The sequence below is a fragment of the Octopus sinensis genome, linkage group LG19 (genome assembly GCF_006345805.1).
Source record: "Octopus sinensis linkage group LG19, ASM634580v1, whole genome shotgun sequence".
Lineage (NCBI taxonomy): Eukaryota > Metazoa > Mollusca > Cephalopoda > Octopoda > Octopodidae > Octopus > Octopus sinensis.
In genome coordinates, this window is record NC_043015.1 from 17,766,565 (window position 1) to 17,776,564 (window position 10,000).

The 10,000-nt window shown below is 34.7% G+C and overlaps 1 long non-coding RNA gene across 1 annotated transcript in view; it reads left to right on the forward strand.

Moving 5' to 3' along the window:
* LOC118767127 overlaps positions 1–10,000 on the forward strand; it is a 24,259-nt gene that overhangs the window by 4,812 nt on the left and 9,447 nt on the right. Inside the window, exon 2 of the long non-coding RNA XR_005003024.1 lies at positions 1,302–1,305. This is a non-coding gene — a long non-coding RNA (uncharacterized LOC118767127). The remainder of the gene's footprint in view (positions 1–1,301; positions 1,306–10,000) is intronic.

The window sequence follows — 10,000 nt, forward strand, 5'->3', positions numbered from 1 at the left end:
TTTCGGAAGGTTAAAATCTCCCAGCAGTAGAATGGTGTTACCCTGGTCCAGTTTGTCCATGACTTCTTCTATTCTTCTGAGGCTATCTTCAAACACTCCTTCATGACTAGGGGTGTCTGGTGGCCGATATATGACACATATTACTATTTTCGGTTGTTTCATGTGTACTATCAGTGTGTCACAGACTGAGTTTGAGTGTGTCAACAGTACTATGGGTGTGACATCTTCACGGACGTACAGGGCAACCCCACCATGAGTTCTTTCCTTCCTGTCTGACCGAAAAACAGTATACTTTGGTGTGTATTTCTGCATCTGCTATACTGCTTGACAGGTGCGTTTCAGTATATACATATATAATATATATATATATATACTATATAATATATATATATATATATATATATATATATATATATATATATATTTATATAGTATATACTATATATATATATATATATATGCTATATAAAATATATAATATATATATATATATATATATATATAAATATTATATATATATATATGTATATTATATATGCTATATAAATATATATATATATATATGTATATATATATGCTATATAATATATATATAATATATATGTATTATATATATGCTATATAAATATATATATATATATATATATTATATATATATATATTATATATGACATATAATATTATATATATATATATTATATTATATATATATAAATCAAAGAGGCAAGTGAAAATCAAATCAAAACAAATCAAAATAGATGAACATCAATGGAATTTGTATCTTTGTGGTACCAGTGCCGGTGGCACACAAGCAAACCATCCGGACGTGGCCGTAGCCAGTACCGCATCGACTAGCCTCCGTGCTGTGGCACTAACAAACACCATCCGACGTGGCCGTCGCCAGCTCATCTGGCACCTGTGTCGGTGACACATAAAAACACCATCCGAAGACCCGGGCAGACTAGTCAGGCCATAACCCGTGGCCCCTACCTGGACGTAGTCAGTCCACCTGTGCATACCTTCCTTCTTGTGACACTTGTGAAGACCTGTTGAGGCAAGTGAAAATCAAATCAAAACAAATCAAAATTGATGAACATCAATGGAATTTGTATCTTTGTGGTACCAGTGCCGGTAGCACACAAGAAAACCATCCGAACGTGGCCGTAGCCAGTACCGCATCGACTGGCCATCGTGCTGTTGGCACATAACAAACGCCATCCAATCGTGGCTGTTCGCCAGCCTCATCTGGCACCTGTGTCAGTGGCACATAAAAACACCATCCGAAGACCCGGCAAGACTAGTCAGGTCATAACCTGTGGCCCCTACCTGGGACGTAGTCAGTCCACCTGTGCATACCTTCATTCTTGCGACACTTGTGAAGACCTGTTGAGGCAAGTGAAAATCAAAACAAATCAAAATAGATGAACATCAATGGAATTTGTATTTTTGTGGTACCAGTGCCGGTGGCACACAAGAAAACCATCCGAACATGGCCGTAGCCAGTACCGCATCAACTGGCCTCCGTGCTGTGGGCACGTAACAAACACCATCCGATCATGGCCGTTCGCCAGCCTCATGTGGCACCTGTGTCGGTGGCACATAAAAACACCATCCGAAGACCTGGCAAGACTAGTCAGGCCATAACCCGTGGCCCCTACCTGGGACGTAGTCAGTCCACCTGTGCATACCTTCCTTCTTGTGACTTGTGAAGACCTGTTGAGGCAAGTGAAAATCAAAAAACAATCAAAATAGATGAACATCAATGGAATTTGTATCTCTGTGGTACCAGTGCCGGTGGCACACAAGAAAACCATCCGAACGTGGCCGTAGCCAGTACCGCATCGACTGGCCTCCGTGCTGTGGGCACGTAACAAACACCATTCGATCGTGGCCGTTCGCCAGCCTCATCTGGCACCTGTGTCGGTGGCACATACAAACACCATCCGAGCGTGGCCGTCTGCCAGCCTGTCTGGCACCTGTGTCGGTGGCACATAAAAACACCATCCAAGCGTGGTCGTTCGCCAGCCTCGTCTGGCACCTGTGTCGGTGGCACATAAAATCACCCACTACACTCTCGGAGTGGTTGGCGTTAGGAAGGGCATCCAGCTGTAGAAACACTGCCAGATCTGACTGGCCTGGTGCAGCCTTCGGGCTCCCCAGACCCCAGTTGAACCGTCCAACCCATGCTAGCATGGAAAGCGGACGTTAAATGATGATGATGATGATGATATATTATATATATATATGCTATATAAATATATATATATATAGTAGTGCTTTTGGTAAGCTTGATAGGCGTCTGTGGAAACAACATAATATATCTTTATGAATATAAGTTAAGGTATATAACACATGCATCATCCTATCTTTGCTATATGGAAGTGAGGCATGGGTTGTTTACTGTAGGCAGGTAAGGCAATTGGAATGATTTCATCAATACTGTCTGAGAAAAATTTTGGGGATAAGCTGGAAAATGGACATTAGTATTGTGGAGGTGCTTGAGAGGAGTGGCAATAGAAATATAGAATCAATGATTTTGCAAAGACGTTTGAGGTTGTGGGGTGGGGACATTTGGTAAGGATGAGTGATGAGCGACTGCCCAAGCAGCTATTGTATGGTGAACTGGAAGATGGCAGATCAGTGCAAAAGCCTAAACTAAGGTTTAAGGATTACCTTAAAAATGCTCTTATACAGACAGAAATGTCCAGTATCTGATCAGTGTCTGGTTCAAAACGTAAGTTCTAAATGTACAGTAATGACTTCAAATAATAGCTATATTTATTTCGGTTGTTCTATAGACCTGAAGAAACGTATAAATAATCATTTTTCTAGTTTTAGACTTAAACATAAGGCAGGTTGCACAACGCTGTCTAGTAAAATTTGGGAGTTGAAAGGAAATAGTATCGGATTTAACCTTAAATGGACATAATAAGAAAGGCACAGCCTTATAAAAATAGTAGAGATGAATGTGAACTTTGTTCTATGGAGATATATGAAATTTTGAAACATAGGAATAATGTAAACTTATTAAATAACCGTTTTGATCTAGGGGCATCTTGCATACACTGTACTACCTGTACCTTTAAATATTTTAAAGAATAGCATTCTAGTTATTCCTAAAGTTTGAATCTAAATGTTTTAAACTCAAATAAGGAAATAATGTACCCTACTAGTTTTTATTTAATCAATATTAGTTATTAAGAAATTTAGTAACATAAATAAATTAAATGAAGTGGAATAAAATCTTTTAAAATTTCTATAACTATTACATAAATACTATATATATCTAATAAAATTATTAAGTTGTATACCTAATCTACAAAAAGTTTTAAAGAATTGGTAATTTCCATATCTATTTCTGCAAGAATCCTACTACACCTAATTCTTCTTTTCTTTCCTTTTTTTTTAACAAATATTACCTCTAACTACCCCAAATGATTATGCCCCATAAAACCCACACTTCATTCTTAAATACTAAATTTAAATATTCCTAATTCTAAGAACTTTCATCTTGGTTGCCTCCCTTCCATTATATTTTTAAGTTTTTGATGTGTGTGCCAATTTATTTACTAAGAATATTCTCATAAAAAGTTCTTCTAAATCCCCTTAATTAATATAGAGAATCTATTTCCTGTGTGCTTTAAGTGCTTATTGCCCTCATGCATCTGCAACACATGCATCTATTAGTGTGTCTATAATCATCCCACCATACATCATCATTGTTGTTTTAATGTTCACTATTCATGGTCAGGTAGAGTTTTCTATGGTTGGATACACCTCTTGTTACCAATCCTTACTTGTTTCCAAGCAAGGTAATATTTCCTCATAGCCAGACATGTTTTCACAGAATATTCAAAATGCACCTCATTTGCATCCAAAGTGTAGAGTTGGGTACACCTAATGGAATTCCTACTTACTCCTTCACTGCATATCTAGCATGGCAATTTCCCTGAAGATAGGTGAGTTTTGTCTTTCCTAATCACTAAAACCTCAGTCTTTTTTAAGTTTACTTTGAGATCTTTGAAGTCTAGGTTTTTGCTTCTATGTCTAGAATTTCCCCTCTAAATCTTCTACAGATTTGGTCCTTAACAAACAAGGACCAGAACACAGGCTGACAGGTTGACAGCCAGAACACAGGCATGGGTGCATTTTATGAGGCACTGACACTTGCAAAGGACAAGCCTCTATGTATGGAAGACAACGATTTTACTTAGCTTGATGCATCTTTTCAAGTACAGCAAATCATCACAGCTCTCAGTGATTTCCTTGTGATTTCCTCAGTGAGGTCCAGCATCTGAAGATCTTTTCTCACCACTTTGTTCCACATCTTCCTGAATCTAAAACATTCTGAGACTTATTCTTACGACCAGATGATAGAGGAGGTGGGGGATTGTAGAAGATTATCCTGAAGGTCCTTATAATTTGAGGCTACTTTTTCAAATATTTCTTTAGAAGGAAGGCATGTGATCCTATGGCTAATATTTAGAATTGAGATTTTAAATACAATAGGTGAGTGACAGGAATGTTTATTAATATATTCAAGGTTCTCATTAGGTTTGTAGAAGGGCTTAAATTAATTAGTTTTAAGATCTAAGGAAATATCCAAAAGGTCATTTTAGCCAAGTTGGTATCAATAGATATATTAAGTCCTAAAGACTATCAATACCAACCTAATTAAAACTTTTTAGACGTTTCCTTAAATCTTAAAACTAATTCATATATGCCCTTCCACAAACCTAATGAGAACCTTAAATATATTAAAAGACATTCCTGTCACCCACCTATTGTATTTACAAACTTAATTCCAAATATTAGCCATAGGATCACATTCCTTTCTTCTTCTAAAGAAATATTCAAAAATGTTGCCCCATGTTATCAAAAAGTTTCCAGATTAGCTATGTTTAATAAAAAATAACTCATTTACCTAAGTTTTAACATCGTCTCCTATGAAATAGTCACCTTACACAGCAATACACCAGTCCCAGTATTCCTGCTACTTTTGTTACCTGTCTTAGAAGTTGTTTTCCATAAGTGAGCCAAGGACCTTCTGGGACTTGTCCTGGATCTTGGCAATGGTGTTAAAACAGCAAACTTTGAACTGCATTTTCTTCTTGGGGAAAAGATGGAAGTCTGCAGGTTCTAAATCTAGTGAATAGGGTGGGTGTGGAAGCGATGCCATGTTGTTTTTGACAAGAAATTCATGAGTAAGGAGAGCTCAATGACAGGGTGCATTGTCATCATAAAGAATCCAATTCTTTGCACTCCACAGATATGGTCACTTTCCATGATTGTCCTCCATCAAACACTTTGAAACATTGAAGTAGACCTCTCTAATGATGGTCTGGCCCTGGGCAATGAATTCTTCATGTACAATATTGTGGATATCAAAAGAAATGATGAGCATGCTCTTGATTGAGCTGTGACTCTGTCATGCACCTATGCCATTCGAAACATCGCATATAACCCATTGCCTTGTCACTATAAGCTTGTCAAAGCATGCTCAATGTCTCTGTAGCAGACTTCCGAAGTTTAATGCAAAATTTCACATTGGCACTTTGTTCCAACTTCCTGTCCATGACAAAAATTGCAGACTCTAGCATACACATGATCATGAAAACACAAATTTCACAACTTGTGAAGTAAACACAGCAACGTCACTTGACACACTGCCTCATGAAGGTCACTGCTTGCTTTCACTGTACACACAAGCATGTGCTGCCATCTGTTAGTGTGCTAGAAAATTAGTCTGCAAACTTTTTGATGCCACCTCATAATAAGGCCCTACAGGATAGCAGATTCACTCTTAAAATTTTCTATAAACCCCAACTTTCTCTATCATCTAGTGGTAAAAATAGGCCTTGGAAAATTTTATGGTTTGTGTCACCGTACTTTCTTCCTTAATGTTAGGACAAATGTAGATAGAAGATTCTTGCACTTAGTAGATATCCACTTCCCTAGAACCCATAGATACAACAAAATCTTTAACAGACACACCTCTTGTCCTCCTAATGCTAAGTCATATATCAATAAGCAATGGACGACTCAAGCCTTCCCCAGATGGTTTATGTCTGCTGAACATCAAACAGTTGTAACAATGGTTATCTCCCTTTTTGTTTTCTTTACAAGCATCTCTTCTTTAAATATTATCTGCTCATATATATATATATATATATATATATATATATATATATATATATATATATATATATATATATGAGCAGATAAGCCCTTCTGTATGTGTGTTTAATATATTATATATTATATATATATATATAAACACACATACAGAATGGGCTTCTTTCTACCAAATCCACTCACAAGGCTTTGATCAGCCTAAACTAGAGAAGACATTTGCCCAAGTTGTCACATAATGGTACTGAATCTTGAACCATGTGGTTGGGAAGCAACTTCTTCAGCCATGTTATTTGTACTGTTCTCACAAACCATTTATTTAGCCTTTACCTTCTTAGCAACCACCAGATAACAAGGTGTGGAACTGCTATTAAAATGATGAATGTGGTATAGGGACTTATTTTTAGCAAAGTGTCTGCACCTGTTTCACTAAGAAGATTGCTTCAATAATGTCTCTTCCTGGTACAAATTCAAACTGCATCTCATTTAAGTTAATTCTGTTCTTAATGTCATTTAATAACTAACAACAGATAAAACATTTTAATTAGATAACTGTTTTCATCAAACCAAGTTATTCATACTGACTACAGAATACATTTTGTTTGCTGTGTTAAAACACTGTTGATGTTGTTTAGGACTAGTCAACTAAGAAGGAGCAATGTTGTTGAAAAAGCTAGCAATGATGTTTTAATAACATATTTATACATCAAATGTTACCATATTAATTTAATGTAGCAACAGAAAATCCATGCAAATAACATGATTTAAGTTTTAATTACATCTGTTTTCTTTCTGAACAACAAAACTAGTCTCATCATCTTTAGATGCAAAGAGAGCTCGGTTTTTTTCTCTTTATAAACTACTTTAGGGTACATGTAGAGAATGAAGACATTGTTAAAAGAAGTAAGAATAATTCATGTACTTGGTTTAGAGAATGCCAGATTGATTCTTGAAGTTCATGAAGAGAAGTGCAGCAGAAGAAATGTGTACATCCATATATGAGAGTGAATGTGTGCAGCATCTATATATGAGACAAAGTGTGCAACAGATATGCACATGAATGTAAGAGAGACGGAATAACATTAAATGCTTTTCTGAAAATTTAACTGCTTTTACTTTTAAAAATTCTTTTTCCATTTTTCTATTTTTAATAAAGTTAGTTTTCATATACTTTGACTCTGACTTTCTGTCTTTTTGGAATCAATGCAAATATGTTGGATAAAGTTTCACTGAAATACTATCTTTCCTATAAAACCACTTGGCTGACTGTTTTAGCAACTGACTTTCACATTTATCATTGGTTAACATTCCCTTTTTGTCTGTGTGTCCCTCTCTTTCTTCCCCTCTCCCACCAAATTTGTATCATTATTTTTGCAGTAGTCAGCAACTTACTATTCCTTCTCCCTCACCCATTAAAACTTCACCATGTGTGCATGTTTGTTTTAATTACACTTCAGTTTAGTTTTTTTAATTTTTTATTGCTTTCAGAAACATAAATTCACCAAAACAATTCAGTTAAAATGTAGTCTTCAACTATATACAACTCACACACTTGTCGCTTCTTATAAATAAAGAGTTTATCACAGACATCATCTGTCTATTTTGTCCTGAATGTTTTATGGAAAAATTCATAATATCAAACTTTTCACTTGTCAAAATGCTAATACTGACACCCTCAGAAATATACTTCCAGATTCAACAATGAAATATTAAACAATAAATTGTTTATCTTTTGCAACCATTTTTTTTAATGTTATTCTCTTCTCCCAATTCTATTAAAAGTTCAAATACTCTAACATTTGAACTGAGGTTTTTTTTTTTTGTTTTTTTTTGTCAAAGTGTTATTTCCTGTAAAGGGAAGAAATGGCATCAATAATCATTGTAGTAAATGTGTTGGTCTGAGTGTAAAAAGTATTGGTTTTGAGAGAAAGAAACTGGCTGTTGGGTTATTGACCTTTTTGAAGCTTAAGAAATTATCATAGCTTTATTGGTTGGAAGATAAAAGAAATTTTTTTATTAGGAAGGAAGTGTGAAATCAAGCAGATGATTTAAAATAGACAGAAAACACAGCATGGAAACACTGAAGTCTGGAGTTAGTGAGTAATCAACAATGAAGTGAAGATAATGAAAAAGATGAAAAAAAATCTTGGCTTAATATGGTGCAAAAGCTTACAGATTATAAAGTTAAGGTGAATTTGAAGAAAATTTGTTATTCTAGCAGGTAAAGTGATGGTGTATTTCTTTATTGACTTTAGATTATTTGAAAATTAATTAGATGGTTGGTATTTTACTATGGTATGGTCAAAATACTAATACTATATTTTAATTCATCAATAGATAGAAACTGTATTTTTATCGAAGATCTTTTGGGCCTAGTAAACAATCAGGAACTGTTAAGAGCAAATATTGATTTTGAATACCAGGCTACTTACTTCATTACAATTTTTGCTGTGTGTACCAATGGTATTGGTAAATTTTGTTGAAGACTGCCAGGAGTCAGTGTTTATTTAATCAGTAGAAACATTATACTAATTTCTTAGATGTAAATTCAAAGAACTGAAACTGAGCTGGAGTAGTTAAAAACATGAACATAGATAATATACCAGAGCTAATGAGTTTTCTTAGCTGAGTAATATAATGTATGTTATTGTTATATTTTGGGAAGGTCATTTTTTTTCTTTTTACTTTTACCATATAAACACATGCACTGCATACTCGTCCTTCACTTCTGCTTTGTTATTGTTCTTTTATTTTATTGTCTTTTGTTTGAAATCTTTTGTCACACATCCTGTGACCTCTTCGGTGATTCTCCATCCCACATGTCTCCTTCCATCCTGAAGGAGACACATGGGGTGCAGAATCGCTGAAGAGGTCACAAGATGTGTGATGAAAGATTTCAAACAAAGGACAATAAAATAAGAACAATAATAAAGCAGAAGTGAAGAACAAGTGTATAGTGCATGTGTTTATTTGACAAAAGAAAAAAATGACTGTCCCAAAATATAACTATTTCAACACGTGATTTCACATCACGAATCTTGCAAAACAGATACATAAACATAATAATGTATGCTATTGATTATATAACAGTTACCATGAAAGCTGCAACTTGTTTGAGACAAAAGTTTCTCTTTCTGTATGAAGAAAGATATTTTGAGACTAGTGAAAAGTACGATGATGACCTATCACAGTGAAATATGCTCAATAAATGTAAACAATGTTATGATTAGGAGCAACAGCTGGATAAATTAAAGAGGAAAAAATATTTTATGAAAATAAGCTGAGAATTGAAATCAAAAGCACCAAAGATAATGACCACAATATGCCTACATGGATATGCAAAGGAATAAATTACATATGCTGAGTGAAAAAGTATATTGAATTATATAGGAAACTGAGGTTGCAATAAGCCTATGAAGCCTTGAAGCAATTAATTATAAACATTGATATCCATCCTATGACAATATAATATAACAGACATTAAAGTTTTGACAAATTGTTAAGGTTTTCAGTAGGGCTGCAGAAACTAAATTCAATAGGGCTTAGAAAGTTAAAGTCATTGTTGGTGTTTTTGTTCTCTATTCATTTATATATCATAACATGTTATCATAGGTTTATGTATGGAGGTATTTTGACATCCTATTGAGTATCCTGTCACATACATACATACATACATACATACACACACGTATGTATATATTTATATATATATATATATATATCATATAATTAAGGGCTAAAGAGGGTTATTCTAAAGCCAAATACACTGTTTTATCCACTTATAATCCGCTTGTTACAGGAAAATTGAAACTGAAAACGGGCAACTAACCTTTAGAAAATTTAAATTTCGTTATCTCTATATTGAATC